Raw genomic sequence first — 24,491 nt, 5'->3', positions numbered from 1 at the left:
AATTAAAAATTTTGCAAAGATCATGTTTTAATGCAATTTGCATGTCTGAATGTCACAATTCAGTTGAATATTATGACCCTTTTTTCAAGGAAAAAGCGCACAAAGTTTCACCTCAAAATGAGTTATTAACAGTAACTACTATTGACTGCCATTCTGTCAAGATTCAGCGGTTGCTTTTTATTTTCATACATAAAAGAAGAACGTATTCAACCCTAATGGGTATTGTGTTTAATAGAGACGGGAGTGAACAAAATACTATATAAATATTTAACACAAATACCATAAATAGCGTCGTATCAGATGTCTTGAACTTATTTTATCGTTTTGGATGATTATAGTATATTGCGAAGGATTTAAGAACAATCTGACACGTAAGTAATGTTTACTAACAGCTACTAAAGCAGCCAAGTTTCTTATGTTTAAAATAAAAGTTTAACGGAAAAATGTCTTGCAAGTTCTGGTAATAATTAAACTTTCGTTTTAATATATTTTAACAAGCTAAAGCGTTTCAGAAGTATTCTTTTATTATATCTGATGATATTTGAAAGTAAATTAGATTGTACTTGTGATGTTTATGAAATATGACTTGACCACTTACTGAAAGCCATTCAGCTGTATTCAGTTGTATTTGAGCCGCGCCATGAGAAAATCAGCATAGTGCGTTTGCGACCAGCATGGATCCAGACCAGCCTACGCATCCACGCAGTCTGGTCAGGATCCATGCTGTTTGCTTTCAAGGCCTATTGCAATTAGAGAAACCGTTAGCAAGCAGGCTGGTCTGGATCCATGCTTGTCGCAAACGCACTATGTTGGTTGTGTCATGGCGTGGCGCATTTGAAGATCGCTGAGGCATTTGTCAGTAATTTTACTTGTTATATGTGTTTGAAAGTAGGAGATCTCCCATAAAATAAGTGTTTACACATTAATGTACTAAACTGCATTTAATTCGTACAAGGCACTCATTTGCCAGTTTAAAAGACGCGCCACAAAATAACTGTATTCTTTTGTATTTCCATGATGGTAATTATACATGCTTTGCATGGAAAAAGAGAAATTACAAATATCTAGTTACAATTTGACAGTGACATATATAAGGCCAAGAAAAAATGTTTAAGGACACGTCACGACTGAGATGGTTTAGCATTATTGCAATACACAGTCAGTATTAAAATTGTGTTTCCAATAAATGTGTTCATTAGATAAATCCTCAATATCTATGTGAAAATAAGGGATGTGTTTTGTATGATTGCAACACTGTGAGTTGCTCTAAATAGTGACAAATGACTGAAACAATAAGAATTCGTACGTGACTTGGATGGACAAAACGACAGTGACGTAACAATATATTTTTATATTGTTTTCATTTACGAGTTGTAAGCTACAATATAGAATACCCAATTTTAAGAAAATCAAACTGGAAGTAAGAAATAACAGAAAAAATTTATTTAGGTCATGAGTCATCATATACCTGTCAAAATTTGTCATTAGTTTTCACGAGCTGTCAAAATTATTTTTATCTCTCTATTCTGCAAATGCATTGTTTTTGAAAGTATCTTGGTCGGATATTGTAGTGTGTAACTTACTTTACATTCCACATTAATATTTGTGCTTGAAATTGCTTTGTTGAGCTCACCGAAGTCACATATGAATGTCTTTTGTTTTAGTTTATTGTCTGTTATAAAGTTACCAAATCCCAATATTAAGATATAAGAACTATTCCTTTCTGGTAGACAAAGTAAACTATTTGGTTGAATCATAATATAACGGTTTTTGGAAAACTGAATATTCTTTGGTTTTTTGTTATTCACCGGAAATTCAAAAAGTGACGTCACCTAACATTTTATTTACCGAGTAAGTGAATAGTTTGGAAATGTTGGAAATAGTTTAATATAAAACACCGTTTTAATACGCTAAGTGACTCTGAGGACATGAGTGTGCTAAACTGAGTTATATCTGGTCTTTTATGTAGGGATAATACACGTTTTTGTGTGTATTAACGTCTGCAGAAGCCCGCGGGATTGTTTGTGACCGAGACCGAAGGTCGAGGTCACAAACATATCCCAAGCTATTCTTGCAAGAATGTGCTTTATGGAAGCCTCTCGGGATATACTTCATTGTTTCAAGCGTATAACCAAATCATATTATTTCGACATTTTGAAATATATTTCTGCTATATTATTTCTTAAGGTTTAGGAGTATATTCACAAAACACAGACCTATTTGATAAACGAACAACATCTTTATACCAACAATCTACCTGACCATTACATGTTTTGTCGTACTGTCCCATACGATAGATACTTAAAACATTTTCAGTTGTCCCCCTTAAAAAATACCATTTGTAAAGAAATAAAAAAAAATTGTCGAAAACTACGTTCCACCTTGTTTTGTGAAATTTCAGCACTTGGACATTATTACAAATGCATCGAAACGAAGATATGTAACAGTTCTTTGAAAATGATGAGTTTTTAAATGCTCTGACCTGTTTAAGTTTTCCCTCTAGCTCTTAGGGAAGTTTTTTCTCAAAGCGCGAATTAAGCTAAGAAGGTGTCACATATTTTATATATGTGCATATGAAGCATTGACTTGTCGGTAGATAAAGCTTTTCAGCCAAACTTTAATCTCTATTCTAACATTTGATTCGGGACTTTAGACTTGATCAGCGCTAAAAATAGAAAATCATTCAAACAATTGCATGACTGATCTTCATCAAACTGTACCATCCTTGGATGGTGTTCTCTCGATTTTGTTCAGCTGACTGTACCTAGTCAATTTAGGGACCACAAGACCATTGAAATGAATAATTTCTCCCACCAGTTACAAAGTTTTTCATTTTTTCTCGTGATTTTCATATTTTATTTCTCCCAGCTATAAAATGTATTGTCGTTGCTAATTTTAGAAAACACGCATGAAATATGATCTTTTGTAACGACACGGTAATAACTACATTTATTAACGACAGAGAGATTGAATACATTACATGGTTGTTATAATTTTGGGCTTCCGGTCTCTATGTATATTTCGTAATGCGATATACATGTATATCACTTTCAGAAGATACATAATTGGTGTTTTCTGACAACGAAAAGAAAAGAGCAGAGATCACATAAAACGATAAAATTGTACGATAACATTAATAAAGTGAATCCGCACGTTTTAAAAAGGTTTAAGGTTGCTTTTACGGTACAGTTGAAAATATATAAGGTTATTTTATAAATAGATTGCAATGATCTGAAATTTGACCTCCGAGATGCTCGTTGTATACAAGTCTTAAAGAATATGAAGCATATTTAGGTATACTTCCTATAAAAAAAATATAGTAATCTAAGATTCTTAATATTGCTATAGATATTTGTATACATTTGTATTACTTATGTATTTGCGATGATGTACTTATTGTACAGATCGGAAATAAACTTCACTTGGTAAATAGCTTGCAATTTTCCGAAATCTGAAAAGCTCGTTGTTACACATTGCAGATGTACGCGTACATATACCCGCAGTTTCTTTATTGTCTTTTACTTGCGCATCCGCGCAGACTGGTCAGGATTCATGCTGTTCGTAGTCAGTTCCTTGTTGAAAGAAGATTTAACGCAGACCTAGTGATCAAACGTTTTATGAGCATAATAAAATCAGGTTGCAGGGACGGGCAATAATGCTTTAACGATATATTATATTATTACAGGTTAATATGACAGTGTGCTATGAAAACTGTGTAAATTCTTTATGCTATCTCAAATAAGGAATTAATTTAGATATGTTAGACACGACCAGCGTGGATCCAGACCAGACTGCGCAGATGCGCAGGCTGGTCTGGATACATGCTGGTTGCAAACGCACTGTGTTGGTTTTCACATGGCGCGGCTCAATTGTATTATTAAAACAGCTACTAGTATACATTTTATTTCCCTTTTATGTGTGCAAATGCATTAATACCTTTTACCGTCCGCAACTCATGTAGCTTATTTTGAAAGCATACGCAGATCTTCTAACCAAACTTTTATTGGGATTCGTTTTCTGGTCAGATGTTTTTAATTTCTTATTTTTTTTTATTTTAAAAGTTAGGTTTATCATAATATATGTTTATTTTATTGTAGCCTAAGTCTCCAGCCCTTTTACTCAAGTTTTAAGTTACGGTAACAAGATACTATTTAAAAGTTGAACACTAACGATCCAGCCTCTATTTGTTCCAAAGTCAATTCATTCTGTATGACATTTTACGGCGGCTTGCAATAAAATAGACGAAAAGCGTTGGTAAATGGAGAATACCTTGCATTCAACAAATGCAATAAAGTATTCACGAGACGATCATGTACAACATTTTTAAACACTTCAACATCGTATCACATGTCTTGAACTAACTGTTACCTGACTGAACTAGAGCCCGCTCGCTAAGCTCAATAGGGAGAGTGCAGATCTACTGATCGCAGAGTCGTGAGTTCGATCCCCGGGCGGGGTGTATGTTCTCCGTGACGATTTGATAGAAGACATTGTGTCTGAAATCATTCGTCCTCCACCTCTGATTCATGTGGGGAAGCTTGCAGTTACTAGCGCAGAACAGGTTTGTACTGGTACAGAATCCAGGAGCACTGGTTAGGTTAACTATCCGCCGTTAAATACTGACCGAAATACTGTTGAAGCACGGCGTTAACAAACAAACAAAACGTGACTGAACTTTATTTCGGTATGGAGTCTGACCATTTACATTGTTTTGGCTGGCGATAGTGTAAGTTCTACTACAGCTTACACAGAATGAAAAAATACTTGTATAATATACATGCAAGTGTTGTTTATGTAACATTTATCGTAGATGATATTTCAAATAAGCTAGTCCTTCTGCAATACTCTTACGTTTAAGATTAGATCGACTGTAATTTGTGAAGGGGATAAATCGTCTCTTAAGTCATGTTTATGCAACAAACGATTTGGTGTTGGATTTCATGTCAAAAACAAGGACAAATATCAATCAATAAAAAAGCTATGTTCCAGGAACGCAACTTCTACAGCAGCTCGCGCAAAGACGCGCGCGCGACTAGCACACGCACACTCAGACATAGACGGAGACACAGACAAAAAGACAAACCAGGTGAATCCGCTACACGTGAAAACCCATTTTTAATAAAAGCTAAATATTTAGGGAATTTTGGTTGAGTATTGTATCATCAAGACGTTATTTGAACATGTTTCATTTTTGTCAAATTAATTTTTCTGCCAAATAATGCTCTTATTACCACCTTCAAATATTACTATTTACTCACGCTAAAGCTGTGAGTAAATCAATTATTCTCTAATCTCAATTACCTTCAACAAGACAAAAAAGAAACAATAACAGTAGGAATAAGGTATATAATTGGCAGCATAAAAGTGTACAATTGTTCGCGAAGTAAATTCATATTTCAACAATCGATTTAATGTTCTTCGTATGGTTCCAAGCGATCTAGTATCCGGGTAAATTTGAACTGAAACGAGACTAAAAGTAAATTTAATCATGTTGTTAAGATAAATGTTTCAAGTTTGCGTAAAACACAGGCGTGAATAATTAATAAAATCTCTAATTTTATCTGGTGTTTAAGATTTTATTAGAAAATACATCACCAGAACAAAACAGATACAACCAAAATTGTAGCTTTACAACTAACAATTGGAGTGATTTACTTAGAAAAAACAAACACACATTATATATATTCAAAACTTAACATAACCTGTGTAGAATAGGAAACATAAACCAAAAACAACATTTATTTTATAATAAAATAAACTTAATATTCTAGACAAGAAATTTCCAGGCCAGTTTGTTTCATTGAAGCAAGCTATAACTGAAATACAAGCACCAACATACATCATGGGAGGGAGGGCGGGTACAGACTGTTTGCTGCCAATTATAAACCTCGAGTGGTGAGAACAAAATCAGTTCACACTTATATACGCCGAAATATTTCACGAAATTCACGTGACAAAGAGCGCCCAAATATACTAGCATAAACTTCAGACCAAACTAGTACTGGGATAAACTACCAAGAAAAGTAATTTCGAAACGTGAATAATTTTATTTACTCACGCTAAAGCTGTGAGTAAATCAATTATTCTCTAATCTCAATTACCTTCAACAAGACAAAAAAGAAACAATAACAGTAGGAATAAGGTATATAATTGGCAGCATATCGAGATAACAAAGAGAGAAATGCTAACAGTCTTCTGTATCGAAATTATTGACGCAGTAAATGGAAAACAAAGAAATACTTACTAACGATACTTAATTACCGTGGTTACCTTGTACATTAATATCCCACTTCTATGAAAGACCATCGATCAGATCACCAAAGCCCAATCGTCTCAAACCCATCAGCAGGAATACATTGCCTTCAGAAAACATCATGCAGCATTCCGCTGCTTGCAGAGCACATAACGCAGCATTCCGCTGCTTGCAGAGCACATAACGCAGCATTCCGCTGCTTGCAGATTACTTAATGCAGCATTCCGCTGCTTGCAGAGCACATAAAGCAACATTACGCAGCATTCCGCTGCTTACAAAAAACATAACGCAGCATTCCACTGCTTGCAGATAACCTAACGCAGCCTTCCTTCGCAAGAAAACATAACGCAGCATTCCGCTGCATGAAAATAACCTAACGCAGCATTAAGAACACATAACGCAGCATTCCACTGCTTGAAGATAACAAATCACAGCATTCCGCTGCTTGCAGATAACATAACGCAGCATTCCACTGCAGGAAGAGCACAAAAATCAGCATACCACTTCTTAAAACTCCACCGCAAGAAGAGCACCTAACTCAGCATTCCGCTGCAGGAGGAGCAAATAAAGCAGCATTCGACTGCTTGCAAATAATCTAACGCAGCATTCCGCTGCAAGAAGAACACATTACGCAGCATTCCTCTGCTTGAAAATAACATAACGCAGCATTCCGCTGCTTGAAAATAACATAACACAGCATTCCAATGCAAGAAGAACACATAACGCAGCATTCAACTGCTTGAAAATAACCTAACACAGCATTCCACTGCAAAAAGAACACTTAACGCAGCATTCCACTGCTTGAAAATAACCTAACACAGCATTCCACTGCGAACACATAACGCAGCATTCCACTGCTTGAAAATAACCTAACACAGCATTCCACTGCGAAAAGAACATTTAACGCAGCATTCCACTGCTTGAAAATAACCTTACACAGCATTCCACTGCAAAAAGAACACATAACGCAGCATTCCACTGCTTGAAAATGACCTAACACAGCATTCCACTGCAAAAAGAACACATAACGCAGCATTCCACTGCTTGAAAATAACCTAACACAGCATTCCACTGCAAAAAGAACACCTAACGCAGCATTCCACTGCTTGAAAATAACCTAACACAGCATTCCACTGCAAAAAAAAACACCTAACGCAGCATTCCACTGCTTGAAAATAACCTAACACAGCATTCCACTGCAAGAAGAACACATAACGCAGCATTCCACTACTTGAAAATAACCTAACACAGCATTCCACTGCAAAACGAACACCTAACGCAGCATTCCACTGCTTGAAAAAAGCCTAACACAGCATTCCACTGCAAAAAGAACACATAACGCAGCATTCGCTGCTTGAAAATAACATTACACAGCATTCCACTGCAAGAAGAACACATAACGCACGTTCCACTACTTGAAAATAACCTAACGCAATATTCCACTGCAAAAGGAGCACATAAATCAGCATTCCACTTCTTAAAATAACCTAATACAGCGTTCCTGCAAAAAGAACGCATAACGCAGCATTCCACTGCTTGAAAATGACCTAACACTGCATTCCACTGCAAAAAGAACACATAACGCAGCATTCCGCTGCTTGAAAATAACATAACATAGCATTCCACTGCTTGAAAATAACATAACGCAGCATTCGACTGCAAGAACAACACATAACGCAACATTCCAGTGCTTGAAAATAACCTAACGCAACATTCCACTGCAAGAAGAACACATAACGCAGCATTCCACTGCTTGAAAATTGCCTAACGGAGTATTCCACTGCAAGAAGAACACATAACACAGCATACCGCTGTTTGAAAATAACCTAACACAGCATTCCACTGCAAAAATAACACATAACGCAGTAATCCGCTGCTTACAGATAACATAACGCAGCATTCCACTGCAAGAACAGCACATAACGCAGTAATCCGCTGCTTGCAGATAACATAACGCAGCATTCCACTGCAAGAACAGCACATAACGCAGCATTCCACTGCAAGAAAAACACATAACGCAGCAATCCGCTGCCTGAAGATAACCTAACACAGTATTCCACTGCAAGAAAAACACGAAACGCAGCATTCTTGCACATAACCTAACGGGCATTCCGCTGCAAACAGCATTCCGCACCTGAAAATAACCTTAGGCAGCATACCACTGTAAGAAGAGCACATAACACAGCATTTCACTGTAAGAAGAGCACATAACGCAGCCTTCCACGGCTTGCAGATAACCTAATGCAGCATTCCGCTTCTTGAAAATAACCTGACGTAGCATACCACTGTAAGAAGAGCACATAACACAGCATTCAACTGCTTGTAATGCATACATTGCAGCATTCCGCTACCAGCAACTGTAAGTTAAACAATATAGATAATTCTGTTACATGTAAAACACTAAGTACAGTATTCCGATGTAAATAAAACCCAGTGTGACATTACCATATTTATTTAACCTCAAGTGATTAGTCTCAAGCACCTTTTAAGAGTGTAACATATAGAAAAATAAAATACACGCAATAAATTCAACCTGATATGTTTAAAAGTCTTAATTATGAGAGACAAAAAGACGATCTTTCAAAGAGTCTTTCACATAGCCATCTCTTGATGACACATTTCCACCTGCCATGTCTCTGCCACAACCTCTCACAAGTACTTCTGTTAGCAACCATAGTATCAGTCCCCGACCGAAAAGAATGAAGTCCAAACATCTAACTGAAGTTTTTGTTTTAAACCAAGATGAACAGAAGAACAAGAAAGCGGCTGTCTGAATCACGTCGCAAAACATACGTTTATTAAGCTTTTTCTTGAAAATGTCTGAACGAAAAATTATTCTGAAGAAAATGATATAAGTGGTTTTCGTAAATATCTTTCTAAGATAGCGACAAGGCAGGAGGAATGTCCGGTATACGTTTCCGTTCTAAGAACAACAGTGTCTGACTTTCAATTACTATATCTAACAATGACATTCTGAAATCCTTAGTGATTCATTGATTCTTAAAATTCCGGCAAATGAAAAAATAATTATATATGAATAAATAAACAATTAATCTAATCTTAAATCAGATTGGGAACTGCTCTCAGAAATGTTCAATAAACTGTTTCATAATATTAGAATTCTTTACCACCGTTCTGGCTGTTATTCTTTTACAGTCATTTAAACAGTTTCAAACAATCATCGTTACAAGGATTTTGTACATTTGACAGAACATATTACCAATTAATAGAGTAAAAAACCATGTTTAACACTGACTTACTGCAACAGCTATCACTTATAGACACCAAGTACAATGCCACAGTGAATGGCGAACTAGGTAACGTCACTTTCTCACACCAGTCACGGAACTTCTTAAATTCAAGAGATGTAAACGTTTCTTTGCCTCCAACAAGCAAACAGTTACGGTGAAATCATATCTGCTCATCTTTTAACAGTTTCTCATCTTCTGTGTGTATTAAACAAATCTGCAAACAAATGGCATTATTTCAATATCATATGATATACACTGTCACAGACGCAGACAAGTGAAACTAAATTGTCACTCTTTATAACGTTGTTTATGTAACTGTAAAAACTACATACCACTAGTGATACACCTGTACAAATGGATTAATCTATTATCAACAGCGGGTAAATATTGCATGTAATGTAAGAAACACACATAGATCAACTGTCTCTTTAAATCAGATTTATAATTTGTAACAGACCTTTTAATATAAATGTTCAATAACGTCTCTATATACACACCAATAGTATTTCAACCATTGTTTACACAAGAATGATACATAAATTTTAATTGATATTACATCTGCTAAAATGAAATCATCTAAAATTCCCACGGTACTTAACAAGGGGGATATCTCAAACTAGACTTTAACTGTCAAACTGTCGAAAATCCTTGCCACAATGTTTTAAACTCTACTGTACCAAATGTAGAATTCTTGAAATATCCATGCATATATATGTTTCTGGTTAATCAAAGATTAAAACCTTTTGAAAACAAAACGTGCGAAAAACGCAGGGTGGGGTTGGGGGTTAGATGGCCGGTAAGGAGCAACCAATGTTACTGTTTCAATGTACCTCTAGCTTTACAAAACAAGAAGAAATTTAAACACTTGAGTATAAGAAATACCGGCGGAACTAACCAATCGTTTCCAATTTTCCAAGAAACGGAACAAGCGTCGAAAGCCTCCGTGTCTGAGGTCCTAAATCATTAATTGTATAGAGACAACTTTTTATTGCACTCACTAGAAAAACGGTCCATACGATTCACTAACATTATAAAATTAAACTACTCTGTTTAAAATACACTAAAATCTAGAATCAAACTTTTCTTTTAAGATGAATCTCCACCGACAAAGGACTCGCATTTGAAGGCCTTTTTGACAAAATCTTTAACAGCAGAAAAATAAAATCACTAAATTTTCTAGATCAGATCTGTTATTCTTTAAAAACAAATGACGGCGGGTTTTTTTTTTGATAAAAAGAGTAACATATCCATAGTGAATTACAGAAAGGATATCTGTATCGGCATTAATTCCAAAATGTGAAATACTATTTTCAGTCTGCCTTTCACTGAGTTTTCTGCTACGGAAACACAAAGTTAGATTTGCAGAAATTCGCTTGGCATTTAACGTCTGCATAATATGAATAAAAGCAATACTTATCATCTTCTCAATGATGTTGATTTTCGTCAGTGGCTTTGCAACTGTGGATTCTAGCTTGTCGAGCAAATCGTCCCAAGATACCACAGACATAGCAGACGATATATCTAGTTCCGGTTTGTAATCCCGCCATTGGAGCTCTGGCTGCACCTTTGCACCGAAAGCTTCGAAAAGACTAAGAGAACATTCCAGTTAGAATTTTAAACGTATATGAACACAACAAACCCTATATTAAAAGACTAAATACTTATTTTAGTCCAATATCAGGAGTATGTGATAAATCCACCGTAGCATAGGCTTATTTGTTTACGATTAATAACAAATTGCTTGATCTCTGCTCTAAACTATAAACCTGTGTCATGAATTTAACGTGCAGATTAACGGACTTGTGTTTATATAACATCGATGGTAAAGCATACACTGTGGTCATCTATGGGGCGATTTCAACATTAAGAAAATAAATTCAAATGACTTACAGCAATGTCCACAGGTCCAAAACTACTGACAGACGACTGTGTCTGATTCTTTCAAAACTTCTCGAGCCTACCCTAACTCTTTCTTCAGCTCTTTGGATCTTTCTGTCTTCATCGAAATCGCCAGCAACCTTCCTCTTTCCTGTCGTATACTGCAGCTCACTCTGTGAATCTTCTCTAAATTCGCACTTCTCATGTTTCTATTCATAGAATTATTCATCGAAGAAGTCATTCAGGTCCCGAATCCTTGTTTGTATTTTCTGAATCGTTCATACTGAATTACAGACTGTTTGCTGCCAATCATAAACCTCGAGTGGTGAGAACAAAATCAGTTCACACTTATATACGCCGAAATATTTCACGAAATTCACGTGACAAAGAGCGCCCAAATATACTAGCATAAACTTCAGACCAAACTAGTACTGGGATAAACTACCAAGAAAAGTAATTTCGAAACGTGAATAATTTTATGTATTTCACACTTATAGTTGTATGGTATTCTACTTTTTAAATTAAGCTTGTCAGTGATCTTACAAATTAGCTGTTAATATCATAACAATTGCTTATCTCTTAAAATCATTCCTGAAGTTCTATAATCTTCTCAAAAGCGCGACAAAATTAACTGACAGATACATAATCACACCCGTTAACCGGTTGCGAGCAAAACAGTTCGTGGCGGACAAAACAGTTCTCCGATATTTTTGCCGGCATCTATATTGGGGTAAGTATTTTCGATCCAAGAATCGGTTAGTGCAAGATATGTTAAAGATCTTATTTTCTATAAAAAGTAGCATGAACAAAGAACATGCCATGTGTTTCTCGTTTAAAAGTAACGTATATTGAGTAAGTTATGGCCAGTTAAAAGTGTGATTTTGTTGAAAAAATACGAAAACGAAAGTTTATCGCAATATATTTAATTCAATTTTCAACATATGGCCATAGTATTAACGTCAACCTTTAAAATAATGTTTGCTCTGAATATTGTCCAACTTTTAACCGAAAAAGTGGAATATTCAACGAGTTATAGACATTCAAATACGACATGGTATAAAAAAAAAGTGTTGCGGCATTGCACAGTTCAAAATTATTTGTGTGGCGAGACAGAGCAGTCCTGTGTATTTTTTTTTATTTTAGTTAAATAAATAGTGTCTAAATAGTGATATCGAGCATGTAACTATTAAAAAGTAATATTTATATTCTGACAACTGCAGATCATTTATTGAACATCTAATAAATTTACATTTTGCAGTAATGGACGCACCGAAATGAAAGCAATAGCTTAATCAATAACGAAATCAATAAGTGTCTTTGCTGACTCACTAGGAAATCTGTAACCTGGCATATTAATCCAATAAGTGATAAAAATGGAAATATTTGGCAGCTTATTGGATGTTTAAACTAATTAAATTATAAGAATCCTTATATAAGCCAATTCATAGTTCGAACAAAGACGACTCACTTAAATCATTAGGGAGAGCTACACATAACGAGACTGTGAGTTCGAGTTCAAGTCCCCGGACGACACTTACGTCCTCTGTGACTATTTGAAAGAAGACACTGTTACTAAAACCTTTCTTCCTCCCACTGTGATTCGTGGGGAGAAGTTGACAGGTTTTTGGCTGAGAACAGGGTAGAACCACAAGTTAGACTCGCCGTTATATAACTGAAATACTACAAGAAACGACACTAAACCCTGAACCAACAAATAAACAAGCAGTGTTCGGTATTTAACAAAACTTGAAAATCTATTTCAGATCTCATGTTATAAACTATTTATAGATTATTAATAATTATGGACTGGCGATGTATATAATGAATATACGCGTATTTTACATCAGTGTATGCATAAGAAATGCATAATGTCATCTCCGCTGTACTATTTAAACATTAGAAATAATCAATCCTTAAACAGACACAATGCACGTGGCTATTAAAACTACGCAAATGTCGGTACTTAATCCAAGGTTTACGTTTGTCTAAATTTTCACTCACTGAGACATTGCTGAGCTAGTACCGATTTCTTTTGTCAGTTTACAATGAGTAACGAGCTTGATATCACTATTTATACTATTTTTATTAAACTAAAATCACAAAAGACACAAGACTGCTCTGTCTCGCCACACAAATAATTTTGAACTGTGCAATGCCGCCATACATTTTTTCGACCATGTCATGTTTGAATGTCTATAAGTCATTGAATATTGCGTTTTGTCGGTTAAAAGTTGGACAATATTCAGAGCAAACATTATTTTAAAGGTTGACGTTAATAGTATAGCCGTAAGTTGAAATGTGAATTAAATATATCACGATAAACTTTCGTTTTCGTATTTTTCAACAAGATCACACTTTTAACTGGCCATAACTTACTCAATATACGTTACTTTTAAACGAGAAACATATGGCATGTTCTTTGTCCATGCTACTTTTTATAGAAATAAAGATCTTTAACATATTTTGCACCAACCGATTCTTGGATCGAAAATACTTACCCCAATATAGATGCCGGCAAAAATATCGGAGAACTGTTTTGTCCGCCACGAACTGTTTTGCTCGCAACCGGTTAACGGGTGTGATAATAGAAGCGGTGAGTTTAAACAGACATTTTAACAAGATTAACCTGCATTTTAATATTTTATTCAGATTCATAATTTCCATGATTCAGTTTCAAGTATTGTTTCTTACATTTAGTTTACCAACGCGACATATATCTTTTTTAAAATATTTGAAAACTTCCAACGAAAATTTTACAGATCTTGCTCTATGTAAAACCTATTTTGCGTTTTTGTATAGATAAATGCTCTTGATTATAAATGTTTTATTTACTGCATACAATATACCCTTTTGAAACACTTTTCTTCATTGGCCCTAAATGTGTCATGAAGCATCAAATGACACATCTTTTGTGTCCGGACGACAATATTACCAATGCAAAGCACGCTATTATACAATGCCACTATTTAAAGTGCAGCAATAAAAAATACATACTTTTATACAGCGTGCATCCGACAGACAGGCCATGCTGACATTACTTCCAACAAGTCCATCATTGAGTTTCTTTTTTGCCTAAAGCGGATTTTGTTCAAGTCTCGATCTTACAACAGAAAGTGGGAAGTGATTTTTAATCAACGGTCTCATCTAGCCTCTGGTGGATATTGAACCCATTACATTTCTTTTCTGAGCTACAAAGACTGCAGTAATCATTATACGTTCAACGTATCCGGTCCACAAATAAGCAAGTTCTATATAACAGTGCTCTTGAAATATATCAAATATTGATGACTGGTAAGCTCATATAATTTTGGTATCATTTAAAAGTGTTATGTCTACTGAACAAGAAAATATAAATATGAATTACATGACAAAAACTATTTTATAGAATTTTTTTATATAGTTTTACAGATATACTTCAACAGAAATCCAGTGTAAGATTTATCATTTCGAGTAAAAAAGCAATGATTCTGGTAATCTTACTTACCAATCACAGCTCTTTTAAAGGATACAAAGAAGAACAACATGGGGTCACCAGGCATCAAAACGTTGATACGTAGCTGCAGATCGGATACCTTAACTGACTTGACTTCAGCGAAAATCAGTATCAAATTGAACGTCAGAACTCGGTAGCAGATGTTGAAAATTTACGGCAACACGTGAACAAACTAAACACAATATGCCTTAATATCCATTTTTCTGGACAATTATATTTACAAGGAACGATTTGATACTAATGGACTAATTATGAATACATTAACACCGAAACCCAACATTAAAATGACGTCACATGTGGCATGTGACCGCTTTTATCGCAGACAGTCGTGAATTTGAGCATTTTTTTTTATCACAGGTTGAAAGAAGAAGTGTCGCCCGATTTGCACGAAAATTCCTCTTTTTTGCTCAGCTACATTTTGATTTTGTAAAGTTACACCGAAGATTTCAAAAACAAATAAGATAGATGAAAAATCATCAGCTTTCTAACAAGTTTTATATTTATCACCAATGATTTATGCTTTGGGGCCCAGTTGTCCGAAACTTTTACAGACGATTAAGTTAACGGTTGATTAACTTTTAGGGTTATTTTTCGACATTTGAGAAGACTTAGAAAAACAAATGTATGAGGTAAGAATTATGAACACTGAAAATTCTTTACAATGAAATCAACACATCATACTAGTGTTTCCCATCAAGTCTAGTATTTTGAATCAAAATTTAACCGGCGGTTAGTTTTACACCGATTAAAGTTTCGAACAACCAGACCTGGTCATACTTTGGGTCGTATTTACTGCTAATGGTCGGTTTATCATCGCCTTTGTTTGTTGCTGCTATTGTCATCTACTTCTTTTAAAAAGAACGTACTGCTTCAGCTGCCGGCATTTGAAGTTATATGAGGGTTGATCAAGAAGTATTGCCACTTCGGGTTGCATTTATTCGATGTTGTTTAGTTATGATCATTATCAAGATGTACCGGAAATGCTGTTTCTTATGTTTGTATCGTTATAAACGGTATACGATCGATGTCCTTTCGTCTCACGCTAAAAGTATGTTTAACTATTAATTTATTTCATAAACTGGAAAAGTGATCAGACAAGGACCATCATAAATAATATCAAAATAACGCACAAAGTAATTTAAAAATCTTAATGATGTGTCTCATGTTTGCCGTGAATACTTCAGTGATGTCGCAGTTTCAGTATAACGGTACCTAGTTAATTTTTTTGAATTTCTGACATAAAATCATATTTAACATTTACATCAGATACTTTGCATTCCGTGTATGTTAATATCTCAATAAAATGTTTTTGAAAAATAAAGTCGGGAAATATTGTAAATATAATTTATGAAGTGCTTGTGTGAGAACTATTTATGTTATTTTATTATACACTCGTTTATGGCTGCATTGACATTACTTTTTGTTTTATCCTCGTACTGTTTATCACGTACAAAACTTTTCATTTTACAAAAAAATACTACGTCTTTATGGGTTTACTTAAATGTTGGAAATTTGATATTTTATCATGTCAAAGCTGAGATATACTGTAAAGTGTTCGTCCGGTATCATTACATCCCAGGCGACAGTAATGACTATGTTTTATAAATGACAAAGACATTGGATACTTTTAGCTGGTTTAATCTCACAAAGACACAAGTAGAGCATAAATGTCTTATGGCAAATTTCCGGTTTTTTATTTTATTTATTTTTTTTTTTATTTCACTACGGGCGGACACATGGGTATAACTACAGGGTTTGCATAAGCCAGCTAGATGGCTTCTTCGCGTACAAGATTTCTACACGAACCCAGAGCGGTGAAGGGCAAGTGATTCAAAGTCAGCGACCTTAAACACGGAGATTCTTGAAATCTAATGCAGAACTTTGTTTAATGTAGATATTAATTTGGTTGAGGGTTATGTCCAAGAACGATATACTCTAGTAACTGTCTATTTGTTTTAGGGACGCTTATAAATGTATGTGTGTGCGTGTGTATGGCGGCCGGGAGGGGGCTGCAAAACGAAAGCCAGTGTGAAATTTGTGTGTCTATGGGACGCCATCACGCCAGAGACTTATACCCAAGTCACACATAGGCTCGGATAGCTACGTCTAGCCACGGAGCCGTACAAATTAATACGGATTACTACTTTAAGGTACGGCTCAGGTACGGATCGATACGGATTACTACGTTTCTATCCGTGGCTGGACGTAGCTATCCGAGCCTAAGTGTGTGACTGGGGTTTTAGCATGGTGGCGCCCCGCCAGAACGACGCATATGTCATTCGTCGTGCTGGCACGTGTTGTGTCTTGATGGCGTGTTGGTACCTTTTAAGGGCATCAACACAATTGATGGAGATGGCCAAAATCAGTTTTTATACCTAAGCGTTTATGCATATTAATCGGATAAGATGAGGCAGACCTATGACTGACGAAAGAGTTGCCAGGCAATCGACGATGAGTTCCTTATCTTACTGTTACACCAAAAATTAACTAAAACAACCTGAGGCTACTCAACAAAACCAACTACTGAGTCAGTATATTCTACCAAAATATACTCTGTTATCATTCCATACTGATAACATGTATATTGACTTACTTCTCACCTGCACGGATGTGACACATGGCCGGAGGGCGGGGCTTGGGTAGGGAAAGGATGGTGGATTACATTTTACAATCCTCCTCCACCACAAATTTTACATATATTACCTAATATTCCAAGAGTACAAGAGATACAGTTAGTAATGAATGTCATCGAAGTGAACTGCAAATTGCCTCTCACTTTCACAGTACACGCCAGACTATATTTTTTTAAACTGTCACCTTTGAGCTCAATTTCTGACCTTGACATTTAACCTGCAGAAAAGGTCCATCTTCTCTGCACATCGTCTCATCACTACCTACCTACCTGCCAAGATTTAAATCAACACCTTTTGTGGTTCAAAAAGTTATGATCCGGACTCGAAATATGACGGACAGATTTGACTTTTGAAATCAATTTGTGACCTACAGAGCTGGTTCAAGCGCTTTGCTCATTGTCTTTTCGCCATCTACCTGTACGCCAAGTATAAGGTCAATACCTTTAATAGTTATAGCGTTATGCTCCAGACACGAATTATGACGGACAGACCAACGGCCGTTCCTACATACAGGTATTTATTGGCTTCTCTTTTGTTCTTTCTATTGTTCTTTTGGCCACGTAAAAGAAAAATAGCCACAAAAAAAGCTTACGAAATGAATGACATAAAAAAGTAAAGTTACCTATTGTTCCTATAGCCACCTATTTATGCAAATGTAAGCTCGGGCAGACGGACGGACAGACGCGCGCGCCATCAGATCATACGCTCTTTTTGTTCCAAAACGGGCGTATAAAAAGGAGGACGTGCTTAACGCTATGGGGTGTTGTGTTTTCTGTAAACATCAGTTGGCTCTGGTAATATGAGAGACCTATATTGTTCAACATACACAATAAAATATGCATGAAACAGCCTCTAACATGTTCATGCGAAAACCGTTTACCGTATCAAATGTCTTGAATAAATTGTTAAAGTGAGGGGATCGGTAGAGCCTGGCTTTTTTATGGTTTTGGACGACATTAAACGTTTTAAGGTGGGCTATATTTCACAAAGGAGTTACACAAGCCCTGCCCAGTAAGTATTGTTTATGAGATGTTTTAAACACGCTAGTTTGTATTGTGTCTTTGAAAATGTAACTGATGTTTCAAGGCATTCCCGTGATGCTAATAGTCACTTGTGAAACCAATGTACGTCTTGATGATTTGTTATAGAGTGTCCGCTGTCAGTATGTAGGAGTTGGACCAAATAAATTTATAGCTTTTACGCAATGTTTACAGTCATACATATTTAATATGAGACGAATGTACTTCCCCGAAAATAATACGTCTCGGATAATTCGTTTATGTGGGGAATCTGTAACTATCCATCATCCAGACTCTTTAGTTGCGAAAATTAGCAATAAGGCCTATTAATAAATGGTTGATCAAATTTCTTTTGATAGAAATAAAATATTTACCATGTCGAAACAATACAATGCGATTATACGCTTGTGGAATAATTTCACAAGGGCGTATAACCGATTCGTATTGTTGAGAGATGTTAGAGCATGGTTCTGTTTATGTTATTTCGAGCCAGAGTGAAATTATTTGTACGACGTATTACCGCCCGAGTGTATAAATAGTGTTAAAACACGGTTTTGCTATAAATTATTTCGATATTTCGATTGTAATATGTCCTTAATCTAATATAGTAGCGCTCTTTCTTGGTCGCAACAAAAATTGACGTCATCGCACGTTAACGTGACGTCATTCTAGCGTAAGAGTGTTTTAACAGAGAAAAGCATATTAGAATTAACAGTGTTAATTCCTTGGGATTCTGCAGATGTTATAACACAAAAAAACATGCGTTATCCCTACATTTTATCAAATACCTCCACGTTTTTGTTTGTTGCTTTGTTATCGAACGAATCTTAAATGCTTGTCGATGTTAAAAAAGAAATAAGTGAAGTTTTTGTGTGTGCTATTTATAGAATTGTGTCAGGTCATGCATATTAAATTAAAGTAGTCCAGCAACATACAATACAAAAGGTACAATACGGACTATTTTCTACCTGTTCATATTTACCTATGAAATACAAGTTGAATTTATATATAGTTATATAATAAAAATATACTCTGCTTACCATATTGAACGTTTTCTCTTTATTATTGTGATTTCCGTATTTTATCGTTATGGCTCCGCTTAAATGTTGAAACAATGATATTTTATAACGTCACAGCTGGGATAAACAGCATCTACTCCGCGTCATTGCATACCAAACCATAGTAATTTTCACGTTTTATTGCTGAAAAAAAAAACGCGAAATTGTTTAATGAAGATATTGCTTAGAATTTGAGTTCTATATTCCTAGAATGACAAAGCTTGTCTGATTTTGTCGTTTTGGTGCGTTTGACCAGCGCCAACACATCAAAACGCTATTGCGACAAATCAGGTATTTATCGTTTTGGCGGCCCCTTGCATCAATTCCTTGACTTGACCTATTGGCAGCCTGTCAAAAAGACGTATATTTCATTTGTCGTATTAGAGACTGTTGAGAAGGAACATTTATGGTGAACATATCACACTTGGCTGAGCAGGTAGGAACCTTTTGGTAAGCTAAATCTCGTAAGGATCTTATTTGCCTGTCTGTGTAAGACGATTTTTCCCCCCTACCTGAGGGACAGTGTGGAATGAAAAACCGAGCGTTAGTGAAGGGTTTTTTTTTATCTGATTTACACAGGCAGACATGTTAGATTATTTTTCTTGCTATCACGTTCAAAATAGTTAGTGGTGACAAATAGATTTGGGTATTTCCTGGCATTATGTTTTATAGTTTATGACAATATAATATTGCCAGTACTATTTGATGTCACCTAAGTGCACGCTATTTTTATAGACAAGGAATATCCCTGGCGCGTGCTCAAACAAATGTGAACTTTCCCCGCTATAGGTTGGCAAGAATTGTCGTTCTGGAATGTTGGCGCCCTCAAAAGGCATCACAAACACACCAGAACGAGATGGCAGATATCAGCGTTTAAAAATTAAGATCAACCTGTATGCATCATTAATAGCTTTCGATCAAGTTAAGTCATTTATTATTAATAGCACTAGCCGCTACAGTTAGAATAAGTCACCTGTTGTTTTCCACTTTTTCTAGAGGATCGAGATCTTACTATTACACCACAAAATAAACGAAGGATGTGTTTTAAATTTGCTTTTAAAGTGTGTTTTAAAGACGTCTGGTAATTTGAGAACATTTACATCCACTTGATAAAATAATAAAGTCAATAGATCTAGCGGTGATTTGCGATTTATTTAAAACGCTTATGTGTTTGAAACATTTTCAACATCGTTACCACTTGTAAAAGTAAGGGGATTGGCACAGTGCGATGATTTATTGTTTTGGACGTTTAAAGAATAAGAGTAGTTCACAAAGGAGTTACACTAACTTTGTCTAGTAAGTATTGTGTATGTAACAAATACTGTAAGTGGGATTCTGTTAAACATGCCAGTCTTTCTGTATTTGTTTGTACTCTGAATCTAAATATATAACCCGTGTTTCAGTATTAAAATGTGAGTTTGTAAAACTAGTAAATGGTTTGTTGAGTTACTGAAAGTCACTTAGCGGCGTTCTTGTTGTTATTTATTTTATTTTATTTTTTATGATTTAACTTTTTTTTGTAAAAAGACAGTTACTTGATGGGGTTTAAACTGACAACAGGAAAATTAAACAAAACTGATTTTATGTCCAGGGATGCATATTGAGTTACTTCTTTTGTAGTATAATTGAATTGAAGAGTATATAAGAGGTTTTTTAGTAATGGAAGTTAATCTGTAAATTCACTAGTAAATTTGCATTAAAGGCGGTTGATCAGATTTGGTCAACAAATGGATTTGTTCAAACCTTTAACATCAATCATTTACACTTATTCGTGTTCATTGAGTTCGTAGATTTCCACTGGAAATATTTTTTAAATTTCATTTTCTTGCCTAGGTTGCCTAACAAGATAGCGTTCATAATTTTAGCATAAGTATAAATTTAATAAACATATTTTGCCTAAGAAATAATATGAATATTATAAGCGCTTTGTATTAAAGTTGTCAAAGATTTGTACTGACAAGTATATATTTTGCCAAAGTTTATTAATTATCATTAACGCCCTTTGCCTATCTTGGTTACAAGATAGATTGAAAATAGGTGAATTACAAAGCCACGCGGTGTTTTAAAACTTGCCTTTTGTTACAGGTAGTTCAAATATCCTACTATTTATCAAATGCAAAAAGAAGTAGTTCACTTTTTTAAATACTTTTATATTAAAGGGTGTTAGTTAATTTTTACGAAAGGTTATTAAGTATATATTTCCAATAGAGAGCAAGGGCATTTTATATATCTCTAAAGGACTATATGAAAATTGAAATGTGTCATAAGATGTTGCTCAAATGTAACTGACTACCTTTAAAACATGTATCCTATTTCAGCATAGGGAATCAAATAATAAAAAAAGACAGTTAACCTAACTATAACGGGATATTTTGAACGCGTGCTTTCAAATATTTACACAAACGTCAATCTTAAATATTTTTCATATACGCCAATGATGATGTTTCTACTATTGACAAAAGCTTAATCTAAAACTTGTATGATACATGAAATGAACACGTTTCTACATTTTGTAACAAAATGGTTGCTGTTATTTCCATTCGTTTACAAGCCGTTATATCTCGATATTTGAGAATTCGTGTTTTTTAAGCTTATTGTGGTACTTAGAAAAAAAGTTAGTCTTATTTTAGAGATTTTACACACAGGAAGCAATATACCAATAGATTCTTCTGTCGAAGAAGTGGTGGTGATTGGATCTATACATGTCTGTGTGTGAAAGTATGGTGACGTGTTTGAGGTCACATTTATGTGTATAGCACTCTTTTCGTGTAACATGATCCATCCAAAAGTGCTTCACATCTCAGCAGCTGGAAGACAGTACAAACAATTAAAAACCTAAAATCTGCTATATCAATATTTGAATAAGTATAAACCATAAAAAATACGATATTTCCTTCTGTTTGCAATGTGTTTTACATTACAAAGATGGTTTTAAACACATGTTTTAAAGTATATTTGGCTTTGATCGGGGAAGTTGTTTCGTAGTTTTGGAGCAGTGTTGCCATACTTTGCAGTTCGTGTCTTTTGCATAAGTAATTACATGGTGTCTTTAGATGACAGTTTCCAAACCTGTCATAGTGTCTTTAGATGAGTTTCCAAACCTGTCATAGTGTCTTTAGATGACAGTTTCCAAACCTGTCATGGTGTCTTTAGGTGAGTTTCCAAACCTGTCATAATGTCTTTAGATGATAGTTTCCAATTCTGCCAAGGTGTCTTTAGATGAGTTTCCAAAACCTGCCATGGTGTCCTTAGATGAGTTTCCAAGCCTGCCATGGTGTCTTTAGATGAGTTGCCAAACCTGTCATGGTATCTTTAGATGAGTTTCCAAACCTGTCATGGTGTCTTTAGGTGAGTTTCCAAACCTGTCATAGTGTCTTTAGATGATAGTTTCCTAACCTGTCATGGTGTCTTTAGATGAGTTTCCAAATCTGCCATTGTGTCTTTAGATGATAGTTTCCTAATCTGTCTTAGACTTACAAAGTCTGTTGAGATCAAGTAATCTGTGATAAAGTTTATTCATTTCTACATAATGACACTGATAATTTCTAAGAAAATCCTTTTCTGTCTAGGCTCATCTCAACGCCGCTAGAGTTAGAGATAAGAGATATTGTAATTTTTAAATTCTAAGAAAAGAAAACCCTTTTCTCTCTAGGCTCTTCTCGTACAAAGTCTGTAGAGATCAAATAATCTGTAATAAAGTTTATTTCTTTCTTCAAAATGACACTGATAATTTCTAAGTAAACCCTTTTCTCTCTATGCTCATCTCAATATCGTTAGAGTCAGAGGTAAGAGATATTGTATTTCAAAGTGTGCTATTTTAGAGGATTTAATGGCAGAGATGTTTATTTTAAGAACTCTAACGACTGATGTCAGTCTAAACCTGTCTGTAAATTTGTAGTACATATTTCCTTCGTATGGGCTGAGGAATTCCTTTTTAGAAACTTGAAGTTTGGTGCAAGAAATTGACACTGTACTGGTAGTTATTTCAATACAAGAGAAATATGACTGACGGAACGTCCTTGATATAACATACAATATTACGTGAGGTAACCAGGCAACACACGAGAGAGTATCATCTGATGTGACCTTTTGATTAAAATACAACTTTGGATGATATTTGCACATTCTCGTTTTTGGTTTTTTTTGTTTGTTTTTCTTGAAAACCACGAACAGTTTTAACACATAAAAAAGTTACTGAAGCAGTAAAAAGCATTTTTATTTTCTGTTTTGTCAAATGAATAGCGGGCACACCTTAGCAGATATTTCCGGTTTCGAATCTGAGGTGTTAATACTGAAAGCAAATGATAATTATCCACCTGTAATTATATTTAAGCTTCATGAAGAAGTATTTTCCACCATGAGCGTGAAAATTTAGATAAAATAAAGTAAGTAATGAGTTTTCTAACCGTGCATGTGTCTAACACCGGACATTATAAATATTGAATTTCAAATCGTGTGTGTATCATGGGACATGCTATGTAGAATGTTCTTACCGTGTGTGTAATATGGGCATGAAATGTGAAAAGTTTTATCGTTTGTAAAACATGGGAAATGTTCTTATTGTGTGTAAAAAATTGGGCATGCAATGTGGAATGTTCTTATCGTGTGTGTAACACGGGGCATGTATTATGGAATGTTCAAGATGAATATCGGGAGAAAGATTATCGTGTGAGTAACATTGGGCATGCAATATCGAATTATCTTATCGTGTGATCGGCGTGAAGTTGGCAGTACAGCAGTAGCAGCAGTAACAGCAGTTAACTGACATGGGCTTTCAGTGTGAAAAGTGTTATTGTGTATGTAACAATGGGCATGCAATGTGGAATATTTTTATCCTTAGTTTATCATATGACATGCAAATCATCAAGTAGACTGTTCAGTTTTTTGTGTGTAACATGGGGTATGT

The 24,491-nt window shown here is 35.2% G+C and overlaps 1 protein-coding gene across 13 annotated transcripts in view; it reads left to right on the top strand.

Moving 5' to 3' along the window:
• The first annotated feature begins 224 nt into the window (after nucleotides 1–224).
• LOC123534948 (beta-1,3-galactosyltransferase 1-like) overlaps nucleotides 225–24,491 on the top strand; it is an 80,047-nt gene continuing 55,780 nt past the window's right edge. For 3 of the 13 annotated variants that reach the window (XM_045317443.2, XM_045317449.2, XM_045317444.2), the window contains exon 1: nucleotides 20,118–20,881. The gene's annotated coding sequence lies outside the window, so the exon portion shown is untranslated. The other 10 variants (XM_053519820.1, XM_053519817.1, XM_053519818.1 and 7 more) reach the window with 7 other exon arrangements.

This window comes from Mercenaria mercenaria, chromosome 12, assembly GCF_021730395.1.
Source record: "Mercenaria mercenaria strain notata chromosome 12, MADL_Memer_1, whole genome shotgun sequence".
NCBI classification, from domain to species: domain Eukaryota; kingdom Metazoa; phylum Mollusca; class Bivalvia; order Venerida; family Veneridae; genus Mercenaria; species Mercenaria mercenaria.
This window is presented reverse-complemented; position numbering and strand designations above follow the sequence as displayed.